Raw genomic sequence first — 13,086 nt, forward strand, 5'->3', positions numbered from 1 at the left:
AATCATTTGAAAATAGTTGATACCTTTTAATTTTTCAAAATTTCCTTTAGGAACAAAGTGTGTGCCTCTGTGGTTCAGATCCCATTTATATCAGTGAAAACAGTTTCATGATTTTTGTACTTAAATGTGTGCGTAGCTCTGGTAGATATATATCAATATTTATGCTGCTGCTATTGTTTCTTTTGCTAATTATCATATTTTCCATGATGTTCTGTAATGGTAATGGTTGATTCATAGAAAAGGAATCCATTTTTGTATGCTGTCCATATATTCAGCTAACTTCGTGAATTCTTATCAGTTCTAATAGCTTCCTCTGCCCCACAGTGGATTCTCAGATTTACCTGGTTATTGATCAGCTCTCTGTAAATAGTGTCTAGTTCATTGGCATTTTTTAAAATATGTGCTTTTCCCCTTGTTTGAAGAGAATGTTTGTAGTAGCATGATTTCCTCTTTTCCCCCTTATTTAATGTAACTTATTTTTACCATGGTTTTGGGTTCACAGCAAAGTTGAGCTAAAAGTGCAGGTGGTGGTGGTTTAGTCGCTCAGTCGTGTCCAACTCTTGCGACCCCATGGACTGTAGCCTGCCAGACTCCTCTGTCCATGGGATTCTCCAGGCAAGAATACTGGAGTGGATTGCCATTTCCTTCTCCAGTGAATCTTCCCGACCCAGGGATCGAACCCTGGCCTCCTGCACTGCAGGCAGATTGTTTACTGACTAAGCTACAAGGGAAGTCCTGAGTATTCCCTTATACCTCCTCCTCATAGGCATGGACAACCTCCCCCACTAGCAGCATCAACCAGAGTGGTGCATCTAATTGTTACTACAGGGACGCATCGTCATCACCCGCAGTCCATAGTTTACACTAGGGTTCATTCTTGGTGTTGTACATTTTATGCGTTTTGTGCATCGTATAATGACAAGTACCTACAATCATTTGGGACTTCCCTGGTGGCTCAGTGCTAAAGACTCCATCTGTCAATGCAGGGGACATGAGTTTGATCCCTGGGTGGAGAAGATCCCCTGGAGAAGGAAATGACAACTCACTCCAGAATCCTTGCCTGGGAAATCCCATGGACAGAGGAGTCTGGTGGGCTACATACTGTCCATGGGGTCACAAAAGAGTGGGACACGACTGAGCAACTAAGCAACCACCTCCTGCCACGACAGTATAGAAGTCTCACTGCCCTCTGTGCTTTCCTCTTCATCCACCCTCTCCCAGCACCTGGCAGCCACTGATGTTTTTAACGTCTCCATTGTTTTGACTGTTTCAGAATGTCTGCCACTGGATGCAGAGATTTGGGAGAGCCCTAAGGCCCTTAGAGATGCTGGAGTCACTCAGTGGAAGAAGCCTGGATCCCTGAATGATCCCCACGTGGTCAGGGTGTGTCCTGGATAGGCCCCTGGGAGCAATCTGCTGCAGGTGATCATAATAATTATTTAGACTGTCCGTCAGGGAGGAGTATGTAATCAGTGATTCTCATTAGAAAAACGAACTCACGGGGAATATAAGGCAATTGACCTTTAATTCCACTTTATGATCATTTACAAATTCTCCACAGATGGGGCACTCCATTTTTCCCACTTCCTGTGGGAATACTCTCGCTGCCCCACCCTCAGAACTTCAGCTCATCTTGTAGCATCTCCCTTGTCCTGGCCAATCACAGAGGAATGAGATGTAATAATAATATTTAAAAATCCATTATTTTTAAAACCACTGAGATTTAAAAAAAATAAGTAAAAAGATGGGGGTATGTATGTGTTTTGGAGGTCAAGGAAGGAGATCAGAGACTCAGGAAAAACTAATGCCACCTAATCAAATAAATTACCCACCTGGTCCTTTCTCTGAGCAGTGTATTTTCCAAAACACACAGTCCAACAACTGAATAATATTTTTAAAAATAATTTTTAGTTGCATTTTTAACATGTAAGAATATGCAAAGTGCAGCAATTCTTAAATCCTGTTTTACTCTCTCTTCAATTTTTCTTACTTCTTTAGCCTTTACCCAAATGACTTTCTCCATGAGAATAGAACTGTTTACACTTTCCCACGTTTCTTTGGTGTCTGACTCAATAGAAGGCAGTTGAATTCACATATTTGCTTCAGTCTTTACTCTATTGCGACATCACGTGTATCACCCGTCATTAGACTCTGGAGAGTTCCACTGAACACTTGCTAGAGAATGAGACTGATATGAGCAGATAACATCACTGTATTATTTTTTGTATCTATTTATTTGACTACATCAGGTCTTAGTTGCCCCCAAAGGCATATTAGTGGGATATTAGTTCCCTGACCAGGGGTCAAACCCACATCCCCTGTGTTGCAAGGCAGATTCTTAATAACTGGACCAAAGGGAGGTTCCCTGCATTACTTTTAAAACAGTTTTGTTCTCTCAGATCCCCTGAAAGAGACTTAGAGTCTCCTCAAACATGCCTGGAATTGCTATAATATGTAAATATATGTGTATATATAGTAATTTTTTCCCTCTGTATGCCAATGAAATGAAGGCCAGAGAGGAGTCCTGGCTCAAAAGGTTGAACATATATAGGGGATTCCAGAAATAACATCAAAAATTTTAATTAACAATGGAGAAAACATCTTAATTACATGAATAGATTAAAGTTATGGATAAATTCTGGTGACCTTTCTTAGTAAAACTGTAAGTAAGAAGAGGAACTAAAGAAGTTCCTTGATGAAGGTGAAGGAGGAGAGTGGAAAAGATGGCTTAAAACTAAACATTACAAAAAAAAAACAAAAAAACTCAGATTGGCATTCGGCCCCATCACTTCATGGCAAATAGAAGGGGAAGATGTGGAAGCAGTGACAGATTTTCTCTTCTTGGGCTCCAAAATCATTGTGGATGGTAACTGTAGCCATGAAATTCAAAGACGATTGCTTCTTGGCAGGAAAACTATGGCAAACCTAGACAGTGTGTTAAAAGAAAAGACATTACTTTGCTAACAAAGGTCCGTATAATCAAGGCTACATATATGGTCTTTCCAGTAGTCACATACAGTTGTGAGAGCTGGACCATAAAGAAGACAGAGTGCCAAAGAATTGATGCTTTCCAGCTGTGGTGCCGGAGAAGGCTCTTGAGTCCTTGGGACAGCAAGGAGATCAAACCAGTCAATCCTAAAGGAAATCAACCCTGAATACTCACTGGAAATTCTGATGCTGAAGCTGAAGCTCCAATCCTTTGGCCACCTGATGCAAAGAGCCGACTTGCTGGGAAAGATTGAAGGCAGAAGGAGAAGAGGGCAACAGAGGATGAGAGAGTTGGATGGCATCACCAATGCAATGGACATGAACTTGGGCAAACTCTGGGAGATGGTGATGGACAGGGAAGCCTGGCATGCTGCAGTCCTTGGGGTCATGAAGAGTTGGACACGACTTGGCGACTGAACAGCAAACAAAGTAAGAAGGGAAGAAACCTTTTGAACCAATATAATCAGTTTTCAAAGTCAACAGCGAACATGACTTTAAAACAATGAGTGCTAATGGTACTTCCATTAAAATCAGGGTAAAACAAAAATGACTGATATGTCCGTTAGTAGTCAACTGACTTGTAAGTTCTAAGTGTCACATGAAAATGAGAAAAAGAGGTTGAAAACCCATCCTGTGCCCAGCAGCTGTACCGCAGATAAGTCTGTGCTGTCCAGATCTCCTAGCTGAAGTAGACTATATGGTATATTAGAAGGCAACAAGAATATAGAAAGAGATAGAAGTGGAGAGTTGGAGTGGCTTAATTAGTGGTATGGTGTAAATGCTTGACATTAAGCTTTGATTGCCAAGGCATCCATTTCAAAATCATCTGCTTATATGCAGAATCAAAAAAAAAATGATACAAATGAACTTATTTACAAAAGAGAAACAGACTCACAGACTTAGAGAATGAATTTATGATTACCAGGGAGGAAGGGCAGGGGGTAGGGATAGATTGGGAGTTTGGGATTGACACATACACATTGCTATATTTAAAGCAGATTACCAACAAAGACCTACTGTATAGCATAGGGAACTCTGCTCAATACTCTGAACAATGCTCAATACTAAATGGGAAAAGGACTGGAAAAACAGTAGACACATGAATATGGATAATTGAATCACTTTGCTGTATGCCTAAATCTAACACAACATTGTTAATCAACTGTACTCCAACATAAAAACTTAAAATAAAATGAGAAAAGGAAACAATCATGAATAACACCAAAGATGAGATAAAAAATATTTGTTTGCAGACAATTGAGAGAGTCATTTCCTAGGCAGGTTGATAGGGAGTCTAGGGGTCCCCGAGGAGAGAGGGGTCTGGAATTCTCAAGGAGGAAAAAAGGACAAACTTTTTTTCTTTTTCCACATTCCTTAGGATTATATACCAATAATGTATCCTGCCTAAGGACAGTCTTTGATTCAACCTTCTGTTATTTTAAAATGTTAATTGTGGGAGTATATCTGGTCTTTACAAGGATGTATCTTGCCTGAGGACAGTGTTATCTTAAAATGTAAATTATGGGAGTAGGTCGGAGGAGGTCTTTACAACCTCCAGACATTCTTTGGATTATATAACCTCATTGTTAACACTAGCAAGCGGGTACTCTTTCTGCCCCCTTCTGATGCCTATGTCAGAAGCTTTCTCTATCTCCTTTATATTTAATAAAACTTTACTACACAAAAGCTCTGAGCGATCAAGCCTCGTCTCTGGCCCCGGATTGAATTCTTCTCCTCCGGGGGCCAAGAATCCCGGTGTATTCGCGTGATTCAACAACAACCTTTCACAATGTGATTCTTTTACCAGGAGATAGAAGACATACAGAGCACTACTAGAAATATTAAAGTAAAAAGATCAGCAATGCTATAAGTGGCTGGATGCATGCTCAGTATAAAAAGCATGACAGCTTTTACATGATGTATGACATACCCTTGAGAATTATACAGGAAAAAGGTATCCCATTTACAAAAGTGACAAAATCATAAACTCCCTAAGAGCAAATCCAGCAAGTGAGGTACATATGTATCTTTGGAAACCAAAATATAAAAATGATCATCTTTCCAAAACTGACATGCAAATGTAAAGCACTTGAAACCTGAATCCCATTGGAGTTTTATCAGGTACCGGATAAAAATTATTTTTGAATTCATATGGAAGAATTGCTAATTGCTAAGTCACTTCGGTCGTGTCCGACTCTGTGCAACCCCATACGGCAGCCCATCAGGCTCCCCCGTCCCTGGGATTCTCCAAGCAAGAACACTGGAGTGGGTTGCCACTTCCTTCTCCAATGCATGAAAGTGAAAAGTGAAAGTGAAGTCGCTCAGTCGTGTCCGACTCTTAGCGACCCCATGGACTGCAGCCTAACAGGCTCCTCCGTCCATGGGATTTTCCAAGCAAGAGTACTGGAGTGGGGTGCCATTACTTTCTCCATGGAAGAATACATGCCTGAAAATAACCAAGACTGGGAAAAACACTGAATGGTCAGACACTTGCTGTGTCAGATTTTAAAACTTGCTAAAATGTTCACCTCCATTCTGGTTAGTGTTGGCACAGAAATGACTATGCTGTGAAACAAAATAACTCAAAAATAGATCCACACACCTAGTTGTTGTTTAGTCACTAAGTCGCGTCCAACTCTTTTTTTCTGGGCTGTAGCTGCCAGACTCCTCTGTCCATGGGATTTTCCAAGCAAGAACACTGGAGTGGGTTGCTATTCCCTTCTCCAGGGGATCTTCCCAGCCCAGGGATAGAACGTTGGTCTCCTGCATTGCAGGTGGATTCTTTATCGCTGAGCCACCAGGGAAGACCCATACACCTAGGAAACTTAACATATAGCATAAACAGTGTTATAATTCAGTAGTTTAACGATTATTTATCTTTTGGTCACAGGTTGCTGAAAACCATCTGGAAGAAAGAAAAGGAGACTTCTACCTCTTACTATATAAAAAAGTTTTAACTGGAAACAGACTTACAGATACTGAAAACAAACTTATGGTTACCAAAGGGGAAATGTTGGAGAAAGGGAAAAATCAGGAGCTTGGATGAACATGTACACAGCACAATATATAAAATAGATAAGCAGCAAGAACCTCCTGTATAGTACAGGGAATTCTACTCAACATTCTGTGATAACCTAAATGAGGAAAGAATCTGAAAAGGAATGGATATATGTGTATGTATAACTGAATCCCTTTGCTGTACACCTGAAACTAACATTGTAAATTAACTATACTCCTGGTGGTTCAGTGGTACAGAATCTGCCTGCAATGAAGGAGACTCAGGTTCGATCCCTGGGTCAGGAAGATCCCCTGGAGAAGGAAATGGCAACCCACTCCAGTATTCTTGCCTGGGAAATCCCATGGACAGAGGAGCCTTGTGAGCTATAGTTCATGGGGTCGTAAAAGAGTCCTACATGACTTAGTGACTAAAACAACAACAATATAAAATAAAAAATTTTTAAAATAGGCAGAAGAATTGAATAGACCTTATTCCAAAGAGGAAAGGCAGATGGCCAACAGGCACCTGAAAAGATGCTCCATGTTGCTAATTATCAGGGAAATATAAATCCAAAGCCATAACGAGATGTCACCTCACACCTGTCAGAAAGGTATCATCAAAAAGAGCAAATGATAAATGTTGGTGAAGATATGGAGAAAGCTTTATTGGTCAATACCTGTGTGCTAAGTAATGCCGGGATCAGAAAAAACTCCTGTAAGATCTTATGTCCGTTCAGTTCAGTTCAGTTCAGTCGCTCAGTCATGTCCTACTCTTTTCGACCCCATGGACTGCAGCACGCCAGGCTTCCCTGTCCTTCACCATCTCCAGGAGCTGCTCAAACTCATGTCCATCGAGTCAGTGATGCCATCCAACCATCTCATCCTCTGTCGTCCCCTTCTTTTCCTGCCTTCAATCTTTCCCAGCATCGGGATATTTTCCAACGAGTCAGTTCTTCTCATCAGGTGGCCAAAGATCTATTAAGCCTTAAACCCCCAAAGCAGCAGATCTACAATGAAAGGGATATGGGGTTGGGGGGAAGATGCTAAGGCTCTGAGGACATAAATACTAGGTGGCAATGGGCATTAATGAGGACCAAATTCACAAAGAGCAGAAGACTTGCTGCCCACTCTGTTACCAATACTGTTCACAAAGAAAGGTCTTAATGGTGAGCAAAGTACAATGTTAAGCAAACCAAATAGTCTCGGGGATCCTACAGTGACTTGGGCTCAGCAGTTCCATGGTCCTGAGGTTATGCGGCCTCCTCCTCCATGTGCTTCTTCCAAACTTTATTAAAAAAAAAAAAAAACCAACTACATGCAACCTGTCATGAAGGCCATAGCATTACTCCTTTCTTCTCAAGGGGAAAGATGGTGAAAATTTGCTATTTTCATCATCGTTAAGTGGCACCCGTGTTTGCAGATGACTTGAACTCCCCTATTTGGGTGGGACCTGTGGTGGAATTGTGACTTACTCCCCCCAGGGTTCCCCTGCACCTGTGGGGCTGACCTACAATGAGGGGCATGTACCTCAAGGACACACCAGCTCCCCTTACTGACAATGGGACGGGCAGGAAGAGTTGTTAGCACCTGGCTCCATTCCTGCAAGGCAGCTCGCCCTCTGGAATTGCTTCAGGTGACATCCGTTCCCTGGGAAGAACAGACATATTTGAACAGAGCCTCTTCTTGGTCTGGCAGGCTTGACTCCTGCAGCAAAGGAGCTTAGGAGGGAAGGCAAGTACTTGACATTCAAATGTCTTGGAATGGTGGAAGAAATTCACTGGATTAGACCCTTGGAAATCTCATGGGCCTATGACAATTCCGTAGGTGCAATGTCCCAGAGCTCATTGGCATGCAACCTGGATGTCTCTTGTGTCAATGAGAGGGCTTTTGACCACTTTAGGGTTGTTCCTTGTAATTTAGTTAGTCCTTGATTTGCCGCTAGATTCATGGATAATCTTGCCAGAGTTCTGGGATTGAGATGGGATAGTGGTTATAAGGGCTTCTGTGGTGGCTCAAAGGTGAGGAATCCACCTACAACACAGGAGACGTTGTGGGTTCAATCCCTGGGTTGGGAAGATCCCCTGGAGGAGGGCGTGGCAACCCACTTTAGTATTCTTGCCTGGAGAATCCCATGCGCAGAGAAGCCTGGTGGGCTATAATCCATAGAGTCACAAAGGGTTGAATATTACTGAAGCAACTGAGCATGCACCCATGTGGTTATAAGCTGATTTGTAAGACTGCACATCTGTTGGAAAAGGTGTCTCCTAAGACAAGACCTTTGGTCTTAGTCTTTTTTGGAGCATAATTCCCTCAAAGAGACTCTATACTCGGGCGAATGAAGTAACATATCAGCAAGGGGTGGATCTGGGTGAAGGAGTACAGGTATTCTAATGGAAATATCATTGCACCCTTTCTGTAAGTTTGAAGTTGGTGTCAAATACAAAGTTTAAAATGGTATTATTGAGGCAAAATATGAACATACTTCTGCCTTCAGGGGAAAGGAGGGTCAGGCCACCCAGGGAGAGTATGTGATATCACTGGGTTGTCGGATTATCTGCAGATCAGAGACGAGGTACAAGGTCAATATGCAGCTGGATGAAGGTTCCCCAAATGCTAGGTTGTGTCTGAAAAGGCACCTGAACTGGATCCCCAGCATTAGAAAATATACATGTAGGGTTAATGCACCCAATGAGAAACTGTTACAGAAAATTCCAGAACAAACCAAGTATCTCTACTTTTCCCTTCTTTCCCCCATGTACAACACAGAAAAGAAATTCAGACATTTGAGACCACTTATTTATGGCAACAGTTGGCGAACAGGTGACGGAAACAATTTCTGATGCCCAATGGTCTTCCCATGCATCTGTCTGCAGCTCACAGCCGTGGCCTGAACTCTGAGCCACTCTGGGTGTAGGAGGGGGGCGGGCAGGTGGTCTGTGAGAGTAGGAAGGAGTGGCTGCATCACTCACCGTTTCCCCGAGGAACCTCAGGGCATAAATCTCATGGGCTCCACAATGCAGAAAAGCAAGGGAAGGAGAGATGGAATACAAGGTCTTTGAGGAGTTTGTAAGACAAGGTGCACTGGTGATTTGGGGACCAGCAGAGATATTTACAGCTTTGGTGAAGACCAGACATTTATTTCAATTGTTGATACTTTTGAGAATGTATATTTCTTTAATTATTTGACTGTTCCAGGTCCTAGCTGCAGCATGTGGGACCTCTAGTTGTGCCAAGTGGGATCTAGTTCCCTGACCAGGGATCGAACCTGGGCCCCCTGCATTGGGAGCATGGAGTCTTAGCCACTGGACTACCAGGGAAGTGTCTGTTGATACTTTTTAAATATATGATGTAAAATGTAATTGATAAATGTATCTCAATAAGCTAAATTACTTTATATATGCATGGATAATGCCACTTACTGCTAAAATGGAGCAACTCATTTTTACAGATATGAATTCTAAAAATATTTGTCATATGAGTTTGCAGATGTGACGGGAATGAGTTTGTGGCAATGACATCACTTGATTCTTTGAATTCCTCTGGGGAATTGACTAAAAACGACATAATGAAACGTCACTCAGGTTTATTCATAATGACTTATCAACCATGACTAAATTAGGTCCTCCTTTGATTTTATTCAAAGCAAATAATCAGAAATCACTTTCTATGGAAAAATTTTAATTTGAATATTAATATTACTCTAAAATAATATTAGTATTGCTCTAAATTATATCATAATTTATACATTATATTAATTTAATATTAACACAGAATATTAATATTACTCTAAATTATTTTTTGGAGTCTAGAGATTGTTGCAGGTCAGTGCTGTGTAAGATCTGATGGATGAACTGTACAGATTCTGTCTAACCATACAATACACTAGTGTAAATGTATCTGTGAGTGTCCTGATCAAGAAGTGAAGTCCTAAATGTTCCCATCACCTGTGTAGGTATTAATCTGCCTAGAGACTTAATCCTTAGAAAATCCCTGGGATTTCAGCCTCAGCCAAAAGGACAGGGGCATGAGCCAAAATTGACAAGAACATCCTGCTAACTACTTGAGCCTACAGTCTGTGTGTCTTGGAATAAATAATATCGGTCCCCACCCACCACCTTCCTATACCCTTGGTTCCAAGAATTAGTGTTAAGGATATTTAAACCACAATAACAGTCACTTGGACATGACCATAAAACAATAAATCAAGTGATCTCATCTTAACTGAGAAAAATCCAAATGGAACCAGAGCCAAATTCAGAAGCACACTTTGTTAGCATTTAGGTTAAATAAATATTCCTCACTGGCAGAGTCAAGTAGGCTCACCTTGAGCCTACTTTGGGACTTTGGGAATGTGGTGGTTTATTTTGTTTGACTTCATATTTATAGTTTTTCCTTTTGTTACATAAGTTTAATGCCTGATATTTACTGCTAGACACTGCTATACATTTTCCCTGGATTAATGCATGTATCCTAAGACAAATCTTATGAGATAGGCAGTATTATGTCACACCTGTTTTACAGATGGGGAAATCGAGGCTATGAGGGTGAGCACCTTGCTGGTGTTCCCACAAGTAGAAAGCACCAGAGCTGGGCATGAAAGTTGAGCTCCTCCCACTATTCAGTAAATGAATATATTCTAATTTGGAAAGATCCAAACAGCACTTCAGAATTCAAAACAGTGTAAAACTGACCAGTTAGGATTCTGCGGTGGCCTGGATTGAATTTGTAGAATTATTTGAGAATAGTTGACTTCCTCAAATGTTCTAATATTTCCTTCAGACATAAAATGTGTTCCTCTGAGGTTTTTGTGTCTTTTTAACATACTTTTTTTATATCTGTTAGTAAGGTTTCATGATCGTATCCTGAAAGTTTTGCAAATTTTCATTTACGTATATTTTGATATATTTTCTGATGGATTCCCACCACCAGACTCCCCTACTGAAAGTACCACTCTGCTACTTTACCATCCACACACCAACAATGCCTGAACTAGACCTGCTGCTGCTGCTGAGATGCTTCAGTCGTGTCCGACTCTGCGCTACCCCATAGACAGCAGCCCACCAGTCTCCCCCGTCCCTGGGATTCTCCAGGCAAGAACACTGGAGTGGGCTGCCATTTCCTTCTCCAGTGCATGAAAGTGGAAAGTGAAAGTGAAGTCGCTCAGTTGTGTCCGACCCTTAGCGACCCCATGGACTGCAGCCCACCAGGCTCCATGGGATTTTCCAGGCAAGAGTACTGGAGTGGGGTGCCATTGCCTTCTCCGGACTAGACCTACTGGCTTCCAAACTGCGAGTCTAAGCAAGTTTCTTACTGTCTCCAAGTTATGTGATTCACCTGTAAGAATGGGAAGTGTAATAGCTTATAGATTTGCAACAATGATCGAACATGATAAATTATATTTGCACATTGTCTAACCAAAAGACATTGCCACTCTTTTTATGACCACTAATACTAGCCACAGAAGGTTTTGCCACCCAAAGAAACTCTATGGAAGACAGCAATGGTATGCTTCTGTTTATAATCAGCTCATTGTGACTTTTACGATTCAAATTTTTTGTTTTTAAAAATAATTTTATTTGTTCTTGGCTGTGCTAGGTCTTTGTTGTTGCATGGGCCTTTCTCTAGTTGCAGCAAGCGGGGGCTACTCTCTGGTTGCAGTTGGTGGGATTCTCATTGCAGTGGCTTCTCTTGTTGCAGAGCATGGGTTCTAGAGAGCACGGGCTTCCATAGCTATAACACATGGGCTCAGTAGCTGTGGCCCCCGGGCTCTAGAGCACAGGCTCAATAGTCGTGGCACAGGGCTTACTTGCTCCGAGGCATGTGGGGTCTTCCCAAATCAGGGACTGAACCCATGTCTTCTGCATTGGCAGGTGGGTTCTTTACTACTGAGCCACCAGGGAAGCCCTGAGGACTCAATTTTTACTGGACATTATACTCTTCCTCCCCCAGCCCTGGCAACCACCATTCTGCTCTGTTTTTCATAAATTTAACTATTATAGATAACTTACATAAATGTCATATCAGATCAGATCAGATCAGTCACTCAGTCGTGTCCGACTCTTTGCGACCCCATGAATCGCAGCACGCCAGGCCTCCCTGTCCATCATCAACTCCGGGAGTTCACTGAGACTCACATCCATCGAGTCAGTGATGCCATCCAGCCATCTCATCCTCTGTCGTCCCTTTCTCCTCCTGCCCCCAATCCTTCCCAGCATCAGAGTCTTTTCCAATGAGTCAGCTCTTCGCATGAGGTGGCCTTTTGTGGCTGCCTTATTCCACTTAGTGTACTATCTGCCCTCAAGTTTCATCCCTAGATAGCATGTGACACCGTTTCCCTACTTCATAAGGTTGAATATGAGTAATGTTCCATTCTATGGACCTACCACATTGTGATGGTTCGTTCAACTGTTTATAGATGATTCATTCAACATTCAGCTGTTGGGTCGAATCTACTTCTTGGCAATAGCAAATCATGCTGCTGTAAACATGGGGAAGCAAGTATGTGCACCCTGCTTTCAATTCATTTGCATGTATACTCAGAGGTGAATTGATTGATCATAATTCTTTTGAATTTTTGAGGGACCTCCACATTATTTTCTTTAGTGTTCGCACCATTTTACATTCCCACCAAAAATGCAACTGTGTTCCGATTTCTCCACATCTTTTCTGATACTGTGTTTTCTTTTACTTCCTTCCTCCCTCCATTTCTTCCTGCCTTCCTTCTTTGCCTCCCTTCTTTTTTTTTTTTTATATTATCCATCATCATGGGTAGGAAAAACCCACGAGACTTTGACTTGAGATCTGAAAGCCAGCATGAAAGCATTGAGGCAAAAAAAAAAAAAAATCCACATGTGTCACATCTCACCCATCCATTCTGCCACCATTGTCATAGAAGGCAATGGAAACGCTCCTGACTTGGCTAGTCCTGTCTCTCCAGTCAAAACTCTACCCCATTCCACCATGTGTAAGTTTTGGGGTAACCTGGGTAGCTGATGTCCCCCAACAAGTCCCACAGTTTATGCCGTCTTGTCCTCTCTTACGCTGTGCTGCCCTGTGATCCCCCCTGCAAGCACTCCTTCATGTCAAAATTCTACATATTCT

General features: G+C 42.0%; 1 protein-coding gene and 1 non-coding gene across 2 annotated transcripts in view; one reads left to right on the forward strand and one right to left on the reverse strand.

Moving 5' to 3' along the window:
* Nucleotides 1-13,086, forward strand: part of CSKMT (citrate synthase lysine methyltransferase) — a 427,761-nt gene that overhangs the window by 97,437 nt on the left and 317,238 nt on the right. The gene's annotated exons all lie outside the window — the stretch shown is intronic.
* On the reverse strand, nucleotides 9,230-9,302 carry TRNAW-CCA (transfer RNA tryptophan (anticodon CCA)). The gene has a single exon. It is a non-coding gene; the product is annotated as a tRNA-Trp (tRNA).

This window comes from Bos taurus, chromosome 29 (genome assembly GCF_002263795.3).
Source record: "Bos taurus isolate L1 Dominette 01449 registration number 42190680 breed Hereford chromosome 29, ARS-UCD2.0, whole genome shotgun sequence".
Lineage (NCBI taxonomy): Eukaryota > Metazoa > Chordata > Mammalia > Artiodactyla > Bovidae > Bos > Bos taurus.